At 43.5% G+C, this 20,821-nt stretch overlaps 1 protein-coding gene across 1 annotated transcript in view; it reads right to left on the bottom strand.

The window, feature by feature from the left end:
- The window catches only part of STYK1 (serine/threonine/tyrosine kinase 1), a 33,635-nt gene extending 15,329 nt beyond the window's left edge, over positions 1 to 18,306 (bottom strand). The window contains exon 1 of the mRNA XM_006199863.4: positions 18,118 to 18,306. The gene's annotated coding sequence lies outside the window, so the exon portion shown is untranslated. The remainder of the gene's footprint in view (positions 1 to 18,117) is intronic.
- Positions 18,307 to 20,821: the final 2,515 nt, after the last annotated feature.

Here is a 20,821-nt window from a genome sequence, read left to right as displayed (position 1 = left end):
GGGTCCCTGCCATTGTCATTCTTGTTTTTCTTCCCTCTTGCTTCCTTTTCGGTGCATGATCAGACGTAATTATTTTCATTCAGGGAGCAGCCTGTTTAACGGGCTTGGCCACCTGGGAGTCTCTTCTGTGACATAATCTCCTACCACAGCACAAGAGGAAGAGAGAGCCATTCAGCAGCCAGCTCCGACTCGTGAGCTCTGCCCAGAAACCAAACTACACTCCTGCTGGTACAAACTGGAACGTGAAATGGGAAGCCCTGTGTACATGTCCCCACGTAGAGCTGCTCAGGGTGGCCACATCCAATGACACCACATGTGTAAACATAACCACACCCAAGGACCCAAACCCAAGCTTATCCTCCCACCCCGATACCACACTTACTCCGCAGCACCCATTGCTGGACGCAACATGACCTTCTATTGCATTTCCTAAACAAGGTTCTCACCATTTGGCTATAGGCACCTATAAGATACCAAACAAGTCAAGAATTTGTAAGGAATACATGCCAGGTGTACCCATCTGTCCATGAAAGCCACACAGAGCTCACCAAAGCACTGAGATCACAAAATTCTTATATTCACTTGTAACAACAATATTCCTCTCTACATTTTTTTCTTTGCCATTAATGTTCAATTACCACATGACTGGGCCTGCCCGTTCTGTGTCAAGCTAAGAAAAGGCATGCCTAGATGCCAGAACCTTCTGGGATGGCCCTTCCTATGGGCTGGATTCTAACCCATCTATTAGAAGAATATTCCTGTCCAACATTTCTGTACAATATGACCCATACTCTGTCCCCTTTGATTATATCTCGCTGTGTTAAAAGAAAAAAAATACGTTGGCTTCTGCTTCTTCTCTTAAGAGGAAATCCTTAAGTATATAAAACACTAGTCTACATGCCTTTTGCTTTCATGCCATTGTTTCTCAGATTATTTTTAAAGGCTCCCCGCCTACCCGAGACTCCTGCTCCAGGGCTCAAGTAAATGTTCACAGCACCTGTCTGAACAATTGTGGTCCATGGGTTATGTGGGAAAAGTCTACCTCCTGTATTCTAGTCTAATTTTCTTTTACTGTGTTTGACTTATTTTCTAAAGAAAACATTTATTTTCATTTGGATACAAAGCTAATTCAGACAAGGAATGCATAGTTGGGGCAGATTTCAAGTCCTCTCTTTAGTGCCACGTATTTCTAGGTGCAGGGCACTGAAATCAAGGGTCCAGTGAAGTGGTGAAATTGTTAATTCTGATAACTCTGGCGGCTGGAAAATAGGTACATAGTTTGCCTATAGTTTACACACACCCACAGTGCCAAGTCTCACCCGGAAGGGCTCTAGTTAAAGCAATATTATTGCCTCATTTGTGGCTGTCATTCCTTATTTTTCCTCTTCTCAGTTGCTTCTGACTTTAGCATCTTAAAAAGTTGAGTTCCCCTCTTGAAATGAGGACCTAGACTGATAAATCTCACTATGCAGACAGAGATTCACATAGAAAGAGAACGAAAGTAAAATGGGAAGCAAAATCCACCCCAAATTCTTGCAAGACTATAGCCGGGAGACCATGGAAGTTAATGACCATAGCTAGAACCGAGCTAAATATTAACTCTCCCAACTCTGACACATATTTACAAGGAAAGTACAATGCCATACTGCATTTTTGTGTCTGTTTTAATTACACAAAGAAAGAGTTCTCTTTCAACAACAGCAGAAATCCCACTAGTGACAGTTCGGTTTGGTCACCACAATAATGGCCCAGACGTAATCAGCAATTTTCTCATGAGCATCCAGAAGAGATTCTTACCAAAATATATCAACAAATAGAACTGTAAAAATTAGATGCATTCTCCTGTACTCTGCCTCTGTGTTGTGAGAAATTTCTTGATCGACTCTATGACATCTGGTCCTGGTTCCATAAGGTGTGATTAAATCTGTTGTGCCAGCCTCATCCTCAACCTTGCCACCTGCCTGTCAACACAAGCTGATCTGCCAGCGATGTTCTTTTATACAGGCAAGTGACCCGCTTGCCTAGACGGGCACCGCGCTGGGTTGAGGGGGTCCTTAGTAGCCGTGGGCTACGGGGCAGAGGAAGAGAAAATACAAGGAGAGGGTCCCTGAGTCGGAGACAGTCTGCCTTCTCCCTCAGTCACTCAGCCTTCCCTCTGCTTCCGCCATCACCCCTACCCCTGAGCTGTCCAGCCCCCAAAATTCACTTAATGGAGTGACCATGTTAAGTTGGAAGCAAGATAGAGAGGAACTGCTCAGATCCAGAGGATTCCAGTTACTTATCTCCAACATTCTGAAAATGAGCGCCCTTTCACACACAGGAGGACACTGAGGTTCAGAGGAATTCAGTTCTGAATTAGCCAGAGGAAAAAAAAGAAGAAAAAAAAAGCAAGTAAATAGCCAAAAAAGTTTCATACTCCAGTCTTTTGATTTCAAACCCAATTTTCCTGAAACGACTTCACCACACATGTGCACCTGTCACTCAAATGGACAAGACACATGGTGTCGAGAAGGAATTATGTCAGAATCCAAAGAATCATGGAAACCATATGCTGAAACCGAATTTCACCAACAACTATACCATAAATCGGAAAGGACAGGTGAGAAGAATCTGCCTGCTTGTTCTCTAAGGTCGTTCAGGGGCATGTCTGCACGTCTGTCTTCACACTGCATCCTGAAAATAAGTGTCGAATCAGAAATGGTTTCCCATACTCACCAGATTATGGAATCCTGGACCATTTTCTTAGTTTGTTCATGTTCCTGGAGCTGAGCCCAATTCTATTTCAAGGGAAAGGGCCTGGTTTCCAGGATTAGCAATCTTCCACTGCGAGCCTGAGGGCCAGGAAGGGGCCAGAACTCCCAGGGCCAGAGCTCCGGACTAATAATTAGGGTTGCTCTGCTGGATGTCAGCGCCTCGGGCTCCACCTCTCCCCGAAGCGCACTCGTGAGCGGACAAAAGTGAATGGGAGGGCTCACTGACGAGGCGGCCCTCTAAACCCACGGAATCAGACTGGTGTAGATAACTCGCCGCCCGCACAGGGATTATAATCTGCTGGTGCAGAAGAGGCGGAGAGGAGAGGCGGTTCCCCGGAGAGCATCCCTTCCTCCTGCTCTTCTCAGATATGGGAGACGGGGATGGTCCTCACCCTCAGCCTCCTCCACCTTCCTAGACACCCGGGCCTTGAAATGCGTTTTGAACCATAAAAAGGAGAGGCTCTCAGCCTGTTGCCTGGGAGTCCTGACCCTGTTGAAACAAAAGCTTTTGTCAAGACAGAGCCTATCAGCTTTTCTTGCTTAATTTTACCTGTCGGGAGGAGTTCCTGAAACGCACGTGATGTACAGTAATGGTGAGGAAGCCTAAACTGTATCTCGGCTCCTCCCCAGAAGCCCGCTCACGGCCCCGCAGGCAGCTTCAGGCCTTACACGTCACTGCAGACAAGAACGCACTTCATGCCCTTTGGGGTATCCCACCAATTCAAGACATGGTATTTTGACTATAATTATTGCCCTGTTTATCATGTTCCCGATTCTATAACCCTCCATCCACCACGTTCAAACCTCAAAAGCCTGGAAATAACATCTCTTAAATTAGATCCTCTCCTGGCTGGCTACTTCCTCTTCGTGGGATTACCAAACAACAGTCTCCCAAGCCCAGAATAAGGACCACTGACAAGAGGGCAAAGCCAAGAACACACAGCCACCGCTGCCTCTACACAGAGCAGCCTCTGATCCATCTGTGTCTCCTCTCGCCTACCTGATGGACACGCGAAGGCGCCGGTCCGTGCTGCTGGGGTGTCTCAACTGCTGTCAGTCACACTGCATTTCTGGGGATCAGTCCCCCTCTTTGCTATTCACCCTGCTCAGCTTTTTCTTCCAAGGGAGGGGACTCCTGGTACTTTAAAAATCTTTTGGCATTTCCCCCCCAAAAGCCGGGAGATCTATTTTCGTGTCCTGCCACGCCGCCTCCAGCCTTCTCGAGCACACAGCCCTCTGCAGTGAAGAGGGTCCCCGCTGAGCAGAGCAGAAGGAAGACAGCCCACAAAAGACTGTGGGAACCCACACACGGGCACGCGCACGCGCACGCACACCTGCTCATTCTCTGATAAAGGAGTCCCTGGCCCAGGCAGGCAGAGCGACAAATGGACTCACTGCACAATCAGGAAATCAGCTAGTGTTGTGTCACACAGGGTGTGTCCTTGTAAGGAGCCTATACATAGAAAGCAAATAACAACCCCTTGGCAGGATGCAAAAGGCACCTCACTCCGCACAGCCAGGAGCCAGCAGCAGGGGTGGGTTAGCGTGCTTCTGAGCTGAGGGGTCTGGGAGTCCGGGGACAAGGGAGCAGCACCGACCTGGTGCTGTGACAACAGAGTCAGAGGTCTGAGGTTCTAGCTCGAGTTTGGTAGGTGAGTCACCCAGCGTTCAGAGGCATATGACCTGACCTCGCTGTTCCTTCTCGTCCTAACTAAGGGACCAGGACGCCTCTTTCTCTCCAGAGGGCCGTGAAGGAGTACAGAGGGCAGCAGGAAGTGAATCACACCAGAAAAAGGGGCAGGCAACCAAGAAGTCCCCACAACCAGTTATTCCACCTCTCAAATCCCGAAGGCTCCCTTGGACCCGCGTCTTCCTTCCCACATCATGGCAGCCCCAGAACCTCGCAAGTTTTCATTCCTGTCCCTCCCCTGCCTGTAATTTCCCACGGGGTAACGGTAAGAGAAGGAGCTTTGGAGGACGGCTTCTGTTTGCATCTCAGTTCTACTATTCATCATGGCTGTGTGTACATTATCCTTACTTTCTGAGCCTCTGTTTTTCCATCTGTAAAGTGGAGACACAAATGCCTACCTTCCAAGGGATCACTTATGTTAAAGACCTCAGGCACATTAGACAATCTGTGTGTGTTAGTCTCCCTGCCTTCTTCACCTGCCCTCCGGGCTGGGAGGTAGTCACAGAGCTGTGCCAGTCAGGTAAGCATATATTAACAGAAAATAGTGAAACAAAAGACCATCATCATACTTATAATATCTGTGGATCTAAGTGTATGTAGTTCTGTGTTTGAAGAAGAAGTTAAAATAATCATAAAGTGAATATGGGTTTTAAAAGTCTTCATACACCCCTCTAGGTGTGATTTGATAGCCCAAGTATTACACCAGCTAGGAGGTATCTGAATTTGACCGTCATGTTGAGGAAGGGGTATTTAAACACGATGGATCAAAGAGCATAATGCTGTGAACAAAGGCATGAAAACAGACAGAATGCTAGATAGTGATATATTAATTAATGAATTGATGAGTTTTTGAATTAACCTCTGTCCCTAAATTTCTCAACTCCTTGTCGCTGGTTCCATCGATACCACCTTTCTGCTGGCTGTCTTCGCCCAGTTCCTGAACCCACCTTGACAGAGGCAGCAAAGAGCTCACTACTGGCCAGTAGTCCCAGCTCCCCTCTCTCCTGGCCACTCTGAGAGGACATAGCCTCACTCCACTTTCAGAAGGCGGGTCCGGTGACTCATGCTTCAGATCCAGGCCCTCTCAGATCTGGAGTCCCGTCCTGAATGTCTCATGGGTGGGTAGGGCTTTATGGTCCTGCCTTCATCAGCCCGCTGTCCTGAGCTTAGAACTTTGCTCTGTACCCTGGTTACTGAGGTTCTGAGATAGGAGGGAAGGGGGCAGGGCACAGCCATTCAAGGGAAGACAGCAATTAACATGCAAATGGTGGGGAAGATTCAACCCCCAGTAGGCCTTGAGGATTAAGATGGCAGGAGATTTGACTTCTAGTAGACCTTGAGCTTCATTATATGCTCACTGTAACATATTAGCATGATAAATGACATGCCTACAGGCACCATGACAGGCCCAAGGCTAGCCACAAAAGGTCAAAGGGTGGGCGGTGGCTCAGTTCCTCCGAATCCCAGCCCCTTCCCCAGGGAAGTTGGAATGGTCCTCCCACTTGTTAGCATATGAAGCTACCGAGCCCATAAAAACTGGCAACACCACACCTCGTGGCCGCCTCTCTCGCTCCGTCCTCTTCAAAGGCAGCTGCACTCTGTCTGTGGAGTGTGTGCTTGCTTCTACTTCAACCTGAACACCCAACCCCCACACCCTGCGGCCTCTCTTGCTTTCTGAAACAGCCTACGCTCTATGCAGTATGTACCTCTCTCAGCAAGTCTCCCTTTACTCAACTGGGGCTTGCTCTTGAATACTTTCCTGCATGAAGCCAAGGACCCACACTTGGTGGGACATGTCCCAGGGGCTCAACCGAGACCTGGGACACAGCCCTCCTCATGCCCCACATCTGTTTTTCCTGCATCAGTTCTGCTACAGATGGGAAGACCATCCCCCAGATCAACACCCCTGCCGGCCTAGTGTCTGAATAATGACCACCCCCCCACCCCAACTCTGCTTCACGTCTAAGCACACACCCCTGCACCTCTTGCCCCCGTGTTCTGCTCACCCCACTAAAAACCCAAGTTTTTTGTCTGCATTTGACTCTATAACCGAACTGCCCACCTTTACCTACCGCCCACCTCTGCAGCCTAGTTCGTCTCACATCTCTCACTCAGACGACTGGTCGGAAAGCTGATGAGAGGTAAGAGGGAAAAGTCACAGGTGGATGCAGGCAAAGTGGAGGTCACTCTTGGCCACAGAAAGAGTAGTTTCAGAGCAGCAGCAGAGTCAGAGTGGTGTGGCTCAGGGAATAAACAGAAAGTGAGGATGTGGAGAAGATGTGTTTGGGGAGCTTTTCTGAGATGTTTAGCTGTGAATGAGAGGACTAAGGTGAGGAGCTCAGGGACCGCTCTTCAAGTTGATTTGTTTGGAAACTTAGGGCTCCAGCAAATGAGGACGGGCACTAGCAACATCCCAGCATGGAGTCAAAAACAACACAAATCAATATTTGAGCTGAGGGCGGGGGCAGGCTCTAGGCCTGAATACACAACAAAGCCCGAGACACACACACACACACACACACACACACCCATAGACACACACACAATGACACTGAAAAACAGACAGACAGATTAATAGAACACGCAAATATCCCAGAAATAAATCACATGTTTAGAAATTTAATATAAAGAAGTCAGCATTTTAAAAAAAAAAAAAGCAGATTCTCAAACTGAGCTGCACATTAGAATCTCTTACTGAGCTTTTTAAAAAATACCAATGCTGGGGTTCACCCCCAGCCCCAGAAGAGAACATGGTGATTATGAACCCTACAGATTATGGTTTCACCCATCAGCACTGAAAAGAAGGAATGCTTCCCAGGAGAGACCAAAATATAACTTGTGCGGAGAACTGCCAAGCTCCGTTATGCATAATATGCATATTACAGTGTACCCATTTGGCAAAAAAAAATTTAGATCTTTGCTTCATCCCTGTGCAAAAATAAATTTTACTTGGGAAAATGACTGTAGGTTTTAAGAAACATAAAAAAATCACAGTGTAAGTTAAAATGGATTGGCAAAGACTTGCTATGTTACAAAGAAAAGATTTCTTCCAATAGGAAAAAAAAATCACAAAGCGAGATCAACCAATCAAGCAAAGAATAAAAACATAGAAATTTTATAGCAATAAATAAAGATAATTAAGATGTCAATAAATAATCGTGGAAAGTGAAAAACAGAAGAAAACTAATTCACCAAACCAAAATGTGTAACAAATATGGAAGCACAAGGGAGGAAGATTAAAGATGTTCAACTTAACTAGAAATTAAGTCATACTATTACCTACTTAGTTAAATATTAAAAGAAAAACAAGGTGCAATTTTTTTGCCTATCCACTTAAGGAAAATTAAAAAATGAAAGTGAGAACTTTGATGCATTAAAGAGCCCAGTTAAAAAAGCTCATTCTTACACTTTGACAGGGTGTCTAAATTTCAATATTTAAGGAAACAAATTTGGCAATATGTAAATAAAGAGCCTTAATGACATTCATAATCTCGACCAACTAATTTCTCTCCCAGGAGTCAATTATAAGATTTTTTTATAAGATTGATTTTAATGGAAGATGATTCTGAACACACAAAAACATTTTTATTGTACTGTTATCTATTTCTCTTGAAAGCAAAAATATACATTTACTTCAAAATATCCCAGGACTTGAAGAAAGAAAGTGGGTAGAGATATAAATGAAACAAGATTGGCCATGTGTTGAAAATTGTTGAATTTGGGTGATTAACACATGCATAGTCATCCTCCCATCCAAACCTTTTGTTTTCTTCTGTTTTTGTATAGATATGAAATTTTCTACAATTAAAAAAAAGATAGAAAAAAATTAAAATTTTCATCAAAAAGAGTGTGATGCTTAATTTTACATGTCAGTTTGGCTAGGCCGTACCAAGATATTTGATCAAACATTATTCTAGAGGTTTCTGTGAAGGAATTTATTTCATTGAGAATGGCTGGCTGCTTAATATCTTAAACCAGTCACAAAGCAGCCCAGCAGCGGGCCCCACCTCAGCCACCTGCCTTTGTCCTTCACGCCCCTGCCCTAAGCTTGCAGGCATGAGAAAGATGCTCTGCTTTCAGATGCTTTTTTCCTTAAGATCTTTTCTATCTTCCACCATAAAGGCCAAAAACGGCATGCTCCTACACTTCGGCTCGCTTTCCGTTTTTATTACAAGTGTCAGAAGTACAGCCCCGTGCATTTCTGAAATCCAGTGGACTCCTTTCTGCTGTTAATTAGTTGTGTGCTCTTGAGCAAATTATGTAATCACTTCTAAAGCTCATTGTTTCACATCTGTTATAGTAAATAATCTGGGGATCTATTAAGCTGTTGTTCACATATCTGAGAGAACTTCAGGCCAGCTGTATCATTGCCCCATCATGTATGGCTCACAGTTCTCCTCTGACACGTCATTGCTACTAATCTTTAGGGAGACAAAAGTTAAAACAGCTAAAAAGGTGATAAGAGATTCACTTTGGAGAAAAATCTGATATCAAATGAATTTTAAATACTGCTATTTCTATATCAGCATGGATATAGAATGTATCCAGTATAATGAGACATATAATTATCTGTGTAGTTATATTATGAAGTATAATTAATCTTCATTTTGGCTTCAGCTGCTTTCTGCACTGGAATTTGTCATATTTTCCTCATCTAGATTCTTTCTCAATAGAAAGTTCTTGAAGAAATGTACAGTGAGAGGGAAGAATTTGCTCCTAATACAGGCAAAGGAGTTGTGCGATCTAAGTTATGATCCTGGGTCAGCAAAATCTTGTGTGTGACCTTAAGCAAGCCAGTCAGAGGGTTGTATGTAAATCATCGAGAAATAATATCTCAAGAGTAAACATATAAGGCATTATAATTATTTTTTGATATCCAATGAAGAACATCCAAGAAAGCAAAACTATGATGAGACCAAGTATATATAACATATTTACATAGGAGAAAGAAAATTCAGGAGGGTAAAACCAGAGGAAAGGTAGACAATGGAGTTTTTCTCTACCCTTTTAAGTAAGGAATTTAATACCTTATATCATTCCCTCAAAATGAGTAAGCCATCCAGTCCTTAGAGCAGAATCTCTAATTGCTGTCAACACATACGAATCTACGGAAAAGTCAACAGCTGTACGCACACCCTTCCAAAGATGCAGAAAGCAGTTTAAAGCAAAGGCATTCGAACATTGCCTTAAACATCTGCCACCCTCCTGGGTTCCTCATCTGTCCTGGGACATGAACTTTAAGGGTTTGTTTGATCTTACTTTTGGAAATGGAAGAGCAACAAAGATGCCAACCAAAACGGAACAAGAGAACAAAGATCATGAAGTTAGTGTCTAAATTCCAGAGGCGAACCGTCAGAATTTTTGCCTGACATTTATTTAAATTGAACAACAAAAATATATTAAGTGCTTTCCACCATTCCTTGCTCAAGTTGCCTTTTCTATTTGTCTCTCCTAACATATTTTTGGACCTTTCTCCAGGACCCAGGCAAGAAGACTAAATTCAGTATTTGTATCCTTGGACCCACATTCTCTTTCCTTTCTTTTCTGCTAAACCCAGGCTCTTTCCATGAGAGAGCATGGAGCAGAGTTCAGACAATAAACCCAGTGAAATAATCCACGTTGGACCCCACCCTTAACTGATATTTATGCTCAGCACAACTTCCTTGATACCGGGTTTTGCTTGCTAGTACATTTTATGGCATAGAGTTACAATGGTAAACACTTATATAGCGCTCACTCACCATGTGTTAGGACCCGTTCTAAGCACTTTACATATGGATGAAGAAACTGTGTCACAGAGAGGTTAAGTAACTTGCTCTAGATCACACAGCTAGTAAGTAGGGATTTGGAGTTCCAACCCAGGTCTTGTGGCTTTAAAATCTGTTCTTGCATTGTACTATTCTGCCTCCCTAGCAGATTCTCAAAAATCCTTTTTTCTTTTTTTCATAATCAGAATTACCTTTACTATTGCTTTTGAGTTTGTCTTATTTGAATGAGCTACAATTCATATACCATAAAATGCACCCTTTCGAAGTGTACAATTCAGTGGTTTTTTATTCACAAAGTTGTGCAACCATCACTGCTATCTAATTTTAGAATATTTTCATCACTACCGCCCCAAAAAAAACCCTGAATCAATAGCAGTCACTCTCCAATTCCCACCTCCCCGCCCCAAGCCCCTAGGCATCGCTAATCTATTTTCTGTCTTTATGGATTTGCCTATTTAGGATACTTCACATAAATGGAATCATACACTTTGTCACCCTCTGTGGCTTCTTTCACTTAGCAAGTTGTCAGGTTTCATTCATTGTATTAGTCGGGGTTCTCTGGAGAAACAGAACCCATAGGATATATGTAGAAAGACATATGTAAAAGGAGATTTATTACAGGAATTGGCTCACAAGAAGCTGGAGGTTGAGAAGTCCCACCACCCGCCGTTTGTATGCGGGAGAACCAGGAAATCTGGTGTTGTCACCCCATCTGAGGCTGCAGGCCTGGAAGTTGGGGTCCGCTGGTACAAGGCCCAGAGTCTGAAGTCCAGACTCCCCTTATTCCTTATGCCAATAACCCAGGGTCTTAATTACTGTAGCTTTGGAGTAAGTTTTAAAATTATTAACTAGGAGTCCTACAACTTTATTCTCTTTCTGAAGATTGTTTGGAATATTCTAAGTCCCTTGTGTTCCTTCCTATGTGAATTTTAGAATCTGCTTGGCCACCTAGAATTCCGGGAGAGATTTCATTGACAACGTCCATTGACTTGGGGAGTACTGCCCTCTTAACGGTATTAGGTCCTCCTACTTCCCACAGGGTGTCTTTCCATTTACTAAGCTCTTCTTCCATTTCTTTCAGTGATATCTTGTAGTTTTCTGTGTATAAGTCTCATTTGTTGCTGACGGTAACACTGACAGTTCCATGGCCTCTAAAGGTTACATCAGACTTTGTGTACGATTTGATGATACCACAGAGCGTTCTGCCTCTGAGAAAATCAGTTCCAGAACAGGGTGGACAGTCCACGCCTCCTAAAGGCTGGTCAGACGTGCCCTATAAGGTAACACAAGCTCACGACGGGTCTTTCTCACATCTGGATAAGAACACAGACTATGCGGCTCCGCGTTCGATAGCTCCCAGCGTCAGAACCCTCTTTATTTTCTTTGACAGTCCTGAGTTGGTCTGAATTTCTTAGGTTGCCATGAACGGGTGGGACTAGAGAGGACATCCAAAGAGTAATGTCTCTAAATTCCTATCAGCATAAATGTTTCTATATTGCAAACCTACACACACACACACACACACACACACACACAAATTACTGCTCCCTGGGCACACAAAGTAGGTTTGATCGAGGTTTAAATAAAAGCCACAAAGATACAGCCCCCAATATCGCTGTTAACCCCGTAATTCAGGTCTGGAGATACGGGGTTTCCCGTCTAGCACAGAGTTCTAGCTCAGGTCTCAGCAAACTTTCTGTGGGCGATTTATCTCACTCACTATCTGAATCTCTATAAACCCACAGCCTGTGGCCTTGCCGATATACTGTCAAATCTTTATTGCTCATCTGTTTGTAGATAACCTAAGTTTATACTTCTATTTTTAAGTCCGGTTGCCTCTATTTCCCAGTCAATATTAACTTGGTGAATTAAAAATAATCGATTTCAGCATCAGCCCAAGAAGAGCAGAGCTGGAAAGCTAGAGGTGGAGGTGGCCAAAGGGAGGTGATTTATAGACAATTGTACATTCACCTTTGGTTAATCTGCATTTCTTTCTTCCCAATTGTGCAAAGTGGGAATATTCTTTAAAGTTGTCTTCGCTTTTATAACAGAAAGCCCCTTCAGAATAATCCATGGCTATTTTAACAACTTCATGTCGCATGTGGAAACTAAGACCTAAGTGAAAGCATGAATTGCCGAGGGTCAGAAAATCAATTAGATCTAATCAGGCGTGGGACCCTTGATCATGAATCCGTTATCAGGCCATCCTAAGAGTGGAACGGGTGAGGACAAGAAAAGACAGGGAGCGAAATCAAGGTCACTTGGTGTTATGGGAGCTCTTTAGGCTTCAAGAGAGGATGCAAACACAGCAGGTTCAACTTTCAGTGTCAAAAAGCCGTTCTCCTCGCACGCTGTGCATGAGGAAACCAGCACTGTACCTTCTGTGCCAACGCAGTCACACCTGCCCGCTAAAGAAACTATAAAAACAGCAACCGTGCCTTCCGTTTCTCATTCTGCTTTACAAGGACACCGTGAGATGCCGCCCAAACTCCATAGAACTCTAAACAGGGACCACCAGACGAGCCCCTTGAAAGCAACACCCAAAAAATAAAAACACTTACCTCCATAACTTTCTGATGGCGGAGAAACTGAGCACAGAATTTAAGAGTGTTCCAACAGCTAATTAGCGCTTAGGCTAAGACCTGCATCGTGCATCCTGATTGTCCATCGGGTGCTCTCTCACTACAGTTTTCCACCTTCAAAAGGCAGACTGGATATGGGGTCTCTGTTTATTAGGTTAAGTTTTGGGGGCGGTGAGGACAAGGAGGAAGATCCCTAGGTCTTAGCATTCATAGTGTGCCCAGACTCTCCTAGTTTCTCCTGCCTGCCGGGCCCTTGGGCTGACAGGTGCCTGGATGGACCTCGGGGTGTCTGTCACAGACACCTCCAAGGCTGAAAAGACTTCGCATTCCAGCTGTGCTTTCCCTGCTGCCATTGCAGGGCTTCAGGATCATTTTACTGAACAGTCTGCTTATTTCTTCCTCCACCGAAACTCCTTTTGGCTCACGCTCAGACACAACCCAAAGAAACCCAAGGAACACCAAAGGGGTCAGGCCCTGAGACCTGCGGAGAAGAGACCACAGAGGTGGGGGCAGGGCAGCTTCAGACCAGACTGGCTGGAGCTGTGGATTCTACCTACAGATCTGACGGAAAATGAGGCAGTCAAGAGAGATTTTCAGCATTCCCTCAGCTCCCCTCCCCCTTCCTTGAACCACATGCCAGGCTTGTCACTTCTTCTGCTCAGATAAACAGGTCCTTTCCTGCTTCTGTAGCATCTGACTAGCCAGAAGCAGTACCAGCTCTGGGCGCAGGTTGCGAGGCGTCCCACGGCGCTTAGGCAGAGGTCGGCAGCAGCCTTCCTTGTCGGGGCAAAGCCAACCCATCTGACTTAAAAGGAACTTTGGAGGAGTTTATTCTAATGACACAAACTAGGGGTGGCTTTGACATACAATTGGTCCTGACAGCTCCTTATTGTCAGGGGGAAAAAAAGGTGCTTAGGATCATCCTCTCTGAACTCCAAATGATCCTCTTTGGCAACTATTTTTCATCCTTAATGATGTCTCCTGGATTGTTCAATGCAACAGCCCACATTTACCCAACAACACAGTACGTTTGGTTAAATCATTCAAAATTGATAATAAGATGAAAGGTAATCGTTTTGAAGCTTTTTCCAGGAAGCTAACTGGCTTAAAATATGAGTATTATATATGTATTACTGAGATTTTTTTCCCTATGGCTACAATGTACACTTTGAAACACATTTTTTTCTTAAACTTTAGCATCTGCTACAAACTCTTGTTAGTAGAATTCTAACATAGCCTAGAATTTTATACATATAATAATTCTAAGTTAGACCAATGTTCTGGAAGCATCTCCATATTTCTATGTATTTTGTTACCTGACAACTTTAAGAACCACTGTTAAGTATATAAAATGGGGTACTTTACTATGACCGAAGCTGTAAGTAGTTAACAGCTGTAAAAGAAAAATTTAAAACACATTTCCCTTTCATTTATCATTTTTGCCAGTAATTTATACCTGAGAATTCTAAAAGTGTAGGTCTAAAAAATTTAATCACTATCTTCAAGTTGCTATGATCATGCTGTTGTTAAGAGCTGGCTGTATTGAGGTGGTGTGACCACGAGGGTGGAGTAAAAGAGCCTGAGCTCACCTCCTCCCATGGGCACACCAAAATTACAACTATTTACAGAGCAACTATCGATGAGAATGACCTGAAGTCAAGAAGGAAAGATTTTTTTCACGACTAAAGATACAAAGAAGGAACCACAATGAGATGGGCAGGAGGAGCAGAAAACGGCGTTGTCAAGACCCACAACCCTGCGTGGGCAACCCACAAACTGGAGGGTGATAACAACTGCACGGGTTCTCACCAAGGAGTGCGATTCCAAGCCCCACACTGGGCTCCCAAGCTTGGGGTTCCTGCGCCAGGAAGACTGGCCCCCAGAATGTCTGGCTTTGAAGGCCAGTAGGATTTGCACAGGGAGAGCTGGAAGGCTGTAAGAAAAAAAGACTCACTCTTAAAGGGCGCACACAAAATCTCACATGCTCCAAGACCCAGCGCAGAGGCAGTCATTTGAAAGGGGCCTCAGTTAGACTCATGTACTGATCTTGGAGAGCCTCCCCAAAAGGCAATGGGGACTCCCTCTGGGGATATAATGCTGGTAGTGGTCACTGTGGGGCGCTTGTGCCACCGCAAGGACACTGGTGCCGGCAAGAAGCATTTTGGAACCCTCCCGCTAGCTCATTAGCACCAGGGGCTCACCTGCCCACTGGCTGATCATCAGCAGTCTGGGGACTCCATGGGCCAAGCAACCAGCCACATGGGGTCACAGCCCCGCCCACCCGACAGCAAGCTGGCACCAGCCCCGGGACTTCTCCCCACCGAAGCCCCAAAGCCACCACCCTAGGACCCAGCCACAACAACCAGTGGGCCCGCATCCTCCAAACGAGGCAGGATTTGGCAGCCAAATGGGCTAGGGCAAGACCCACCTACCAGCTCACCCACAGTAGTCAGTTCACCGCAACGGAAGGTCCCATGAGCCCACACGGGGGCACCCTTAAAGCATTTAACTCTAGTGAGCAGAGTTAAATGGCTCTTATATCAGCCACTTCTCCAAGATCAGAAAGTATAAACAAACTACCTAATACATATAAATAAAAGCAGAGAGTTAGGCAAAATAAGGTGACAGAGATATACATTCCGAATGAAGGAACAAGGTGAAAACCCAGAAGAACTAAGGGAAATGGATATAAGCAATATATCCAAAAAAGAGTTCAGGGTGAAGATCATATGCTCAATGAACTAGGAGAGGAATGCATAGACACAGTGAGAATTTCAGTAAAGAGTTAGAAAATACAAAGAGGAACCAAATAGAACTGAAGTATGCAATAACTAAAATAAAAAATATACTAGAAGGAATCAATAGTAAACTAAGTGATACAGAGGAATGGATTAGCAAACTAGAAGACAGAGTAGGTTGGAGGGTAATAGCTCAGTGGCAGAGCACATGCTTAGCATGCACAAGGTCCTGGGTTCAATCCCCAGTACCTCTATTTAAAAAAAAATTTTTAAGAATTTAAAAAAAAAAAAGAAAGCAGAGTAGTGGAAATCAACCAAGCTGAACAGAAAACAGAAAAATAATTTTAACAAAATAAAGTTAGCTTAAAAGACCTTTGGAAAACATCAAGTGTACTAACATTCACATTATAGGGGTCCCAGAAAGGGAAAAGAGAGAGAAAGGGGCACGTAACTTACTGAAAAAAATAACAGCTGATAACGTCCATAAACGGGGTGGGGGGAGGCATCCAGGTTTAGGAATCACAGAGAGTCCCAAACAAGATAAACCCAAAAAGAGCCACACCATGACACATTATATAATAAAAATGGCAGAAATTAAAGAGAGAATCATAAAAGCAGCAAGGGAAAAGCAATTACCATGTACAAGGGAACTCTTGTAAGACTATCACCTAACTTTTGAACAGGAACTTTGCAGACCAGGTGGGAGTGGCATAATATATTTAAAATAGTGAAAGGAGAAAACCTATAACCAAGAATACTCTTCCTGGCAAGACCATCATTCAGTTCTGAAAAAGAGATACTTATAGACAAACAAAAGCTATAAGAATTTAGCATCACTGAACCAGCTTTTCAAGAAATGGTAAAAATACTTCATTAAGCAGAAAAGAAAGAACCACAACTAGAAAATGAAAATGATGAAAGGAAAAATCTCATTGGTAAAGGCAAATATACAGTGAAGATAACAGATCAACCACTTATAAAGCCAGTAGGAAGTTTAAAAGATGAAATTAGTAAAAGCATCTATATCCACAATACATAGTTAAGTAATATACAAAACAAAAAGACATAAAATATGGTGTAAATAACATTCAACGTGTGTTGGGGAGAGGTGATAAATGCAGGGTTGCATTTTAACTTGTTATCATCAACTTTAAAAAATCATGTAAAGTTGCTATGTGTAAACTTCATGGTAACCACAAAACAAAAACCTAAAATAGATACATACACACACACACACACACAAAGAAATCCAAATATAACACTAAAGATAGTCATCAAAATTACAGGGGAATATATATTCACACACACAATGGAATATTACTCAGCCATAACAAAGAATAAAATTCTGCCATTTGCAGCAACATGGATGGACCTAGAGAATATTATGCATAGTGAAATAAGTCAGACAGAAAGACAAACACTGTATTCATACTCATTTGTGGAATCTAAAAAATAAATGTATACAGCAAAACAGAAACAGACTCACAGATATAGAAAACAAACTAGTGGTTACCAGTGGGGACAGGGAAGGGGGAGGGGCAAGATAGGGGTAGAGGATTGAAAGATACAAACTACTTTGTATAAAATAGATAAGCGATAAGGATATATTGTACAACACAGGAAATTATAGCCACTATTTTGTAATAACTTTTAATAGAGTAAAATCTATAAAAATGCTGAATCACTGTGTTGTACACTTGAAACTAATATAACACTGTAAAGCAACTATACTTCAATAAAGAAGCAAAAAAAAAAAAGAGAGAGAGAGAAGACAAATTAAGAAAACCGAAATTCCGTGAACAAAGAACAGCATATCTCACTAAAATTTTTAAGCATGGTTACAGATATTACCTCATTTAGATATGACAACAGCCCTATGAGGTAATTACATTATTAATTATACTTAACAGATAAGGATGCTGAAGCAGAGAGCAGTGAGCCCAGGGCCACACATCTGAGCGTCTGTAGCGTCCTGTGACAAGTTATTCCTGTCTTTGCTTGTTTCTGTCCCCCTCTCTGATTGCCTCTTCTCCAGGAACACACACAGACTGCTCATCCTTTAGCTTTCCGGCTGCCTCTCTTCTTGCCAGAATTGCTGAGGCAAGTTTAATTTTTCTTAAGGAAAAAAAAAAAAAGCCAAAACCTACAAGACGCTTGTTCCAAAGAAATAACAGATTCGCAGATTTCATTCACCTGGTGATCGTTTTTGTTCACAAAAAATAGAAACTGCCACTCGCAACCATCCCACAACCGGCCACCTCTCTCTGTTTCTTCCCAAATGTCTAAGTCCACACCTAGCTGCATCACTGCAATCCCCTTCCACCCTTCATGCCCCCAAACCCCTTTCACTACCGTGTCCCTCCTCCGGTCACTCTGTATTTCAGATGAAACCGGCCCAGCCAGGTAAAGGGAGGGAAAAAAAAAAAAAAAAAAAGGCCGTTTTGGGCAGGGCAAGTTGTACCTGCCTAAAGGAAATGCTTTTCAGTCCCTCCTTCCCACTGTGGGGCGTGGCTGCCGGCGAAGGATGGAGTTCGAGCGGGCTCCCACAAAGGAAAGTCTGTGGGCACTGAGGTTTCCGGGACTCACCACACATGAGCCAGCGGGAAACCTCTGCCGAAACTGTAAAAGCTGGACTTGCTGCCGATCAACTTGTTCATTTCCTTCTCTAGCGATTGCTAGACGGGTATGAAGGGGCCGCGCGTCCCGGTGCCGATGCCGTCATGATGAAGCGCAACAGCGCCACCTCTCGTGCGACCCAACCACAGCTGCCGTCATCAGTGCGCAAAACGGTCAGAATTTGACGTTTAGCTCCAGGGACAATGGCAATTCCAAGCCTTTGCTGGGTGCACCAGAGAATATGACCACTGCTATGACATGAGGGAAGTGATATGGAGTGAGTGAAAATAAGAATCCAGGGAGCAGGTAATGAATCATTCATATATGCTTTTAAAACAATCTCTGTGCTGGGCTCTCTTCTAGAGATACAGTGATGGACACGATAGTTATGTTACGTGCCCATATGGAATTTACAGTCGTAAGAAACACCAAAGAAAATACACCATTGGGAGAATTCTAAATCAGATATTAACCCCTTATGCAAATTCTATTAAAGGCATATAGGTCATAGGCTGAATGGATGAGCAGCGTGCCCAGCATTGAGCGCACACCGAGCAGAAATGGACATCGTCAGAACAGAAACAATTTGGGTGCCATGTAACGTGGCGTATTTAGAGAGTGAGCTACTTCAGTTCTCTAGAGTCTGCGCTATTGCTATTTTTGTCTCCTTTGGAGCTCTTTAAAATAGGATGAACCATACTGAATGCCACTGAATCGTACATTTAAGAATGGCTCGTGGTTAATCTTACATTATGTGAGCTCTACCTCAATTTATAAAAAAGAAAGGATAAAATCTCATCAGTCAATTGTTCTTCTCATGTTTTATATCGTAATTGATAAATAAAAGCCAAAGGAACTGATCTGATTTTCATATTATGTAATCTCCTTACTCTACCTCCCCAAGAACTCTGAACTCTTTGAAGTCATAGACTGTGGCTTACTTATTATAGCAGTCACTGCAGGACCCTAGCATATTGCTAGATACCCAACCTGATATAGAAACTTGTTTAAAAATCTAGTTATTGTAAAGAGCTGTTATAGTCACAGAATTTATAACCTCTAGGATCTAGAAATTTAGATAGATACATAGATACATAGACAGACAGAAGGAAGATAAATTCAAAATTTTATCCTCCAATTTTAATGAACAATTCAAACAAATGATTTTTAAAATTTATGAGATAGAGAAAACTCTAGAAATAACAATGCTCCGACACAAAAACACCTACATACGTACGGGATAGAGAATCCTAGTTAAACAGAAGATATAAACAGGATGTCTACATGTGTGACTGTTCCCACACGTATATGCACGAGTAAGGTGACTAGATAACCCCTTACTTCTCTTTTCTCTTCAAGTGTTCATTCCCTTATAATTTCAGCTACCTCTGTCTCAAACTTCTGGCCCTCTGACTCATTTTCAGCAATGCTTTAGTCCACCCATCCCTGCCGGGTTATTTCTACCTCATCGTTAATTCAATCGGCACATTTATTGACTGTCCATTTTCTGCTGTGCCCATGTTAAGTACTGAACGGTGGGAAGTCACACTGAAATAAACACTAGGGGCCTCTTCATTCTGTTGTTTGGTCCACATACACCTCTACCAGATCCTACTCTCCTCTAAATTCCTACAACAGCCACCCATTCGTGTGTTGTTTAGTACATTCTGTCCTGTCTGATTCTAACAACTCTGAGTAGGAATTCCAGCTTGAAGACCGGTGGGGTGGCCACTCCTGAAATCTATTGACGTGAGGCATGGAGAACTCCCTGGGAAATTATTCATTGTAAGGAAAGAGTCGGGGCAAGAAGGCTTTGCCCAATGACAAGAATAGATTGATGTTCAGTTTTGTGTCTGTCTCTTTATAAAGTCCTTCAGCTGAGGGCTTGTAGCTGAGTCTTAGGGAAAGACGGCTGTAAAAGCAGAACTGGTCGAGTTATTTCTCAAAACAGAAAAATGAAACAAAACAAAAATCTGCAATAGACCTTGAGTAACATTGCTTTGGAATTGTTTCAAAAGAATTTAACACTAAGGCGAGGCAGATAGATTCTTCCAATTTAACTGAAAACAACCCAACTTCACCATAAGAGGGCAGCAGGGAGCCACCAGTGGAAGACATTCACAAGCCCCCAAGGCTTCCGAGAGGAGGTCTGCAGGGCACCGGGGAACAGAAGCTGTTGACGAAGCTGTGGACAGAGGCAGTGATAGAGTCCCTGCCGCAATGCCCGCCACCTAAACGGGGCGTCTCGGGCACTCTCAGGAAAGGACACTGCCAACTAATTGTCGCTCCCCATCTGACACTACAAGAACGGTCACCAGCCACTACAGTAGTCCCTGACCTGCAACACACCCTGAGATGGGAGATTTATTTCATGCTTTTTTTATATACCTTTGAATATTTTTGCCTTGTGCATATTATCAATTTTGACTCTTCTAAACTTGCAAAGCAATACAGCTCTTGAATAACCCATTTTCTCCAGCTGGCCACGTCTCAAACCGGCCAAGTACGGTCCCACCCGAGAGCGACTGCACCTGCTCCCTCTGCCTGGAATGTTCTTCTGTCCAGATATTCAAATGGTATTGATCCCTCACCATAGGACAACATTTACATATTTTATCACATAGGAGAGACACCTCCCCCCCATTTAAAATAAACACACCTCACACAATTATGC

The sequence above is a fragment of the Vicugna pacos genome, chromosome 34, assembly GCF_048564905.1.
Source record: "Vicugna pacos chromosome 34, VicPac4, whole genome shotgun sequence".
Taxonomy (NCBI): Eukaryota; Metazoa; Chordata; class Mammalia; order Artiodactyla; family Camelidae; genus Vicugna; species Vicugna pacos.
This window is presented reverse-complemented; position numbering and strand designations above follow the sequence as displayed.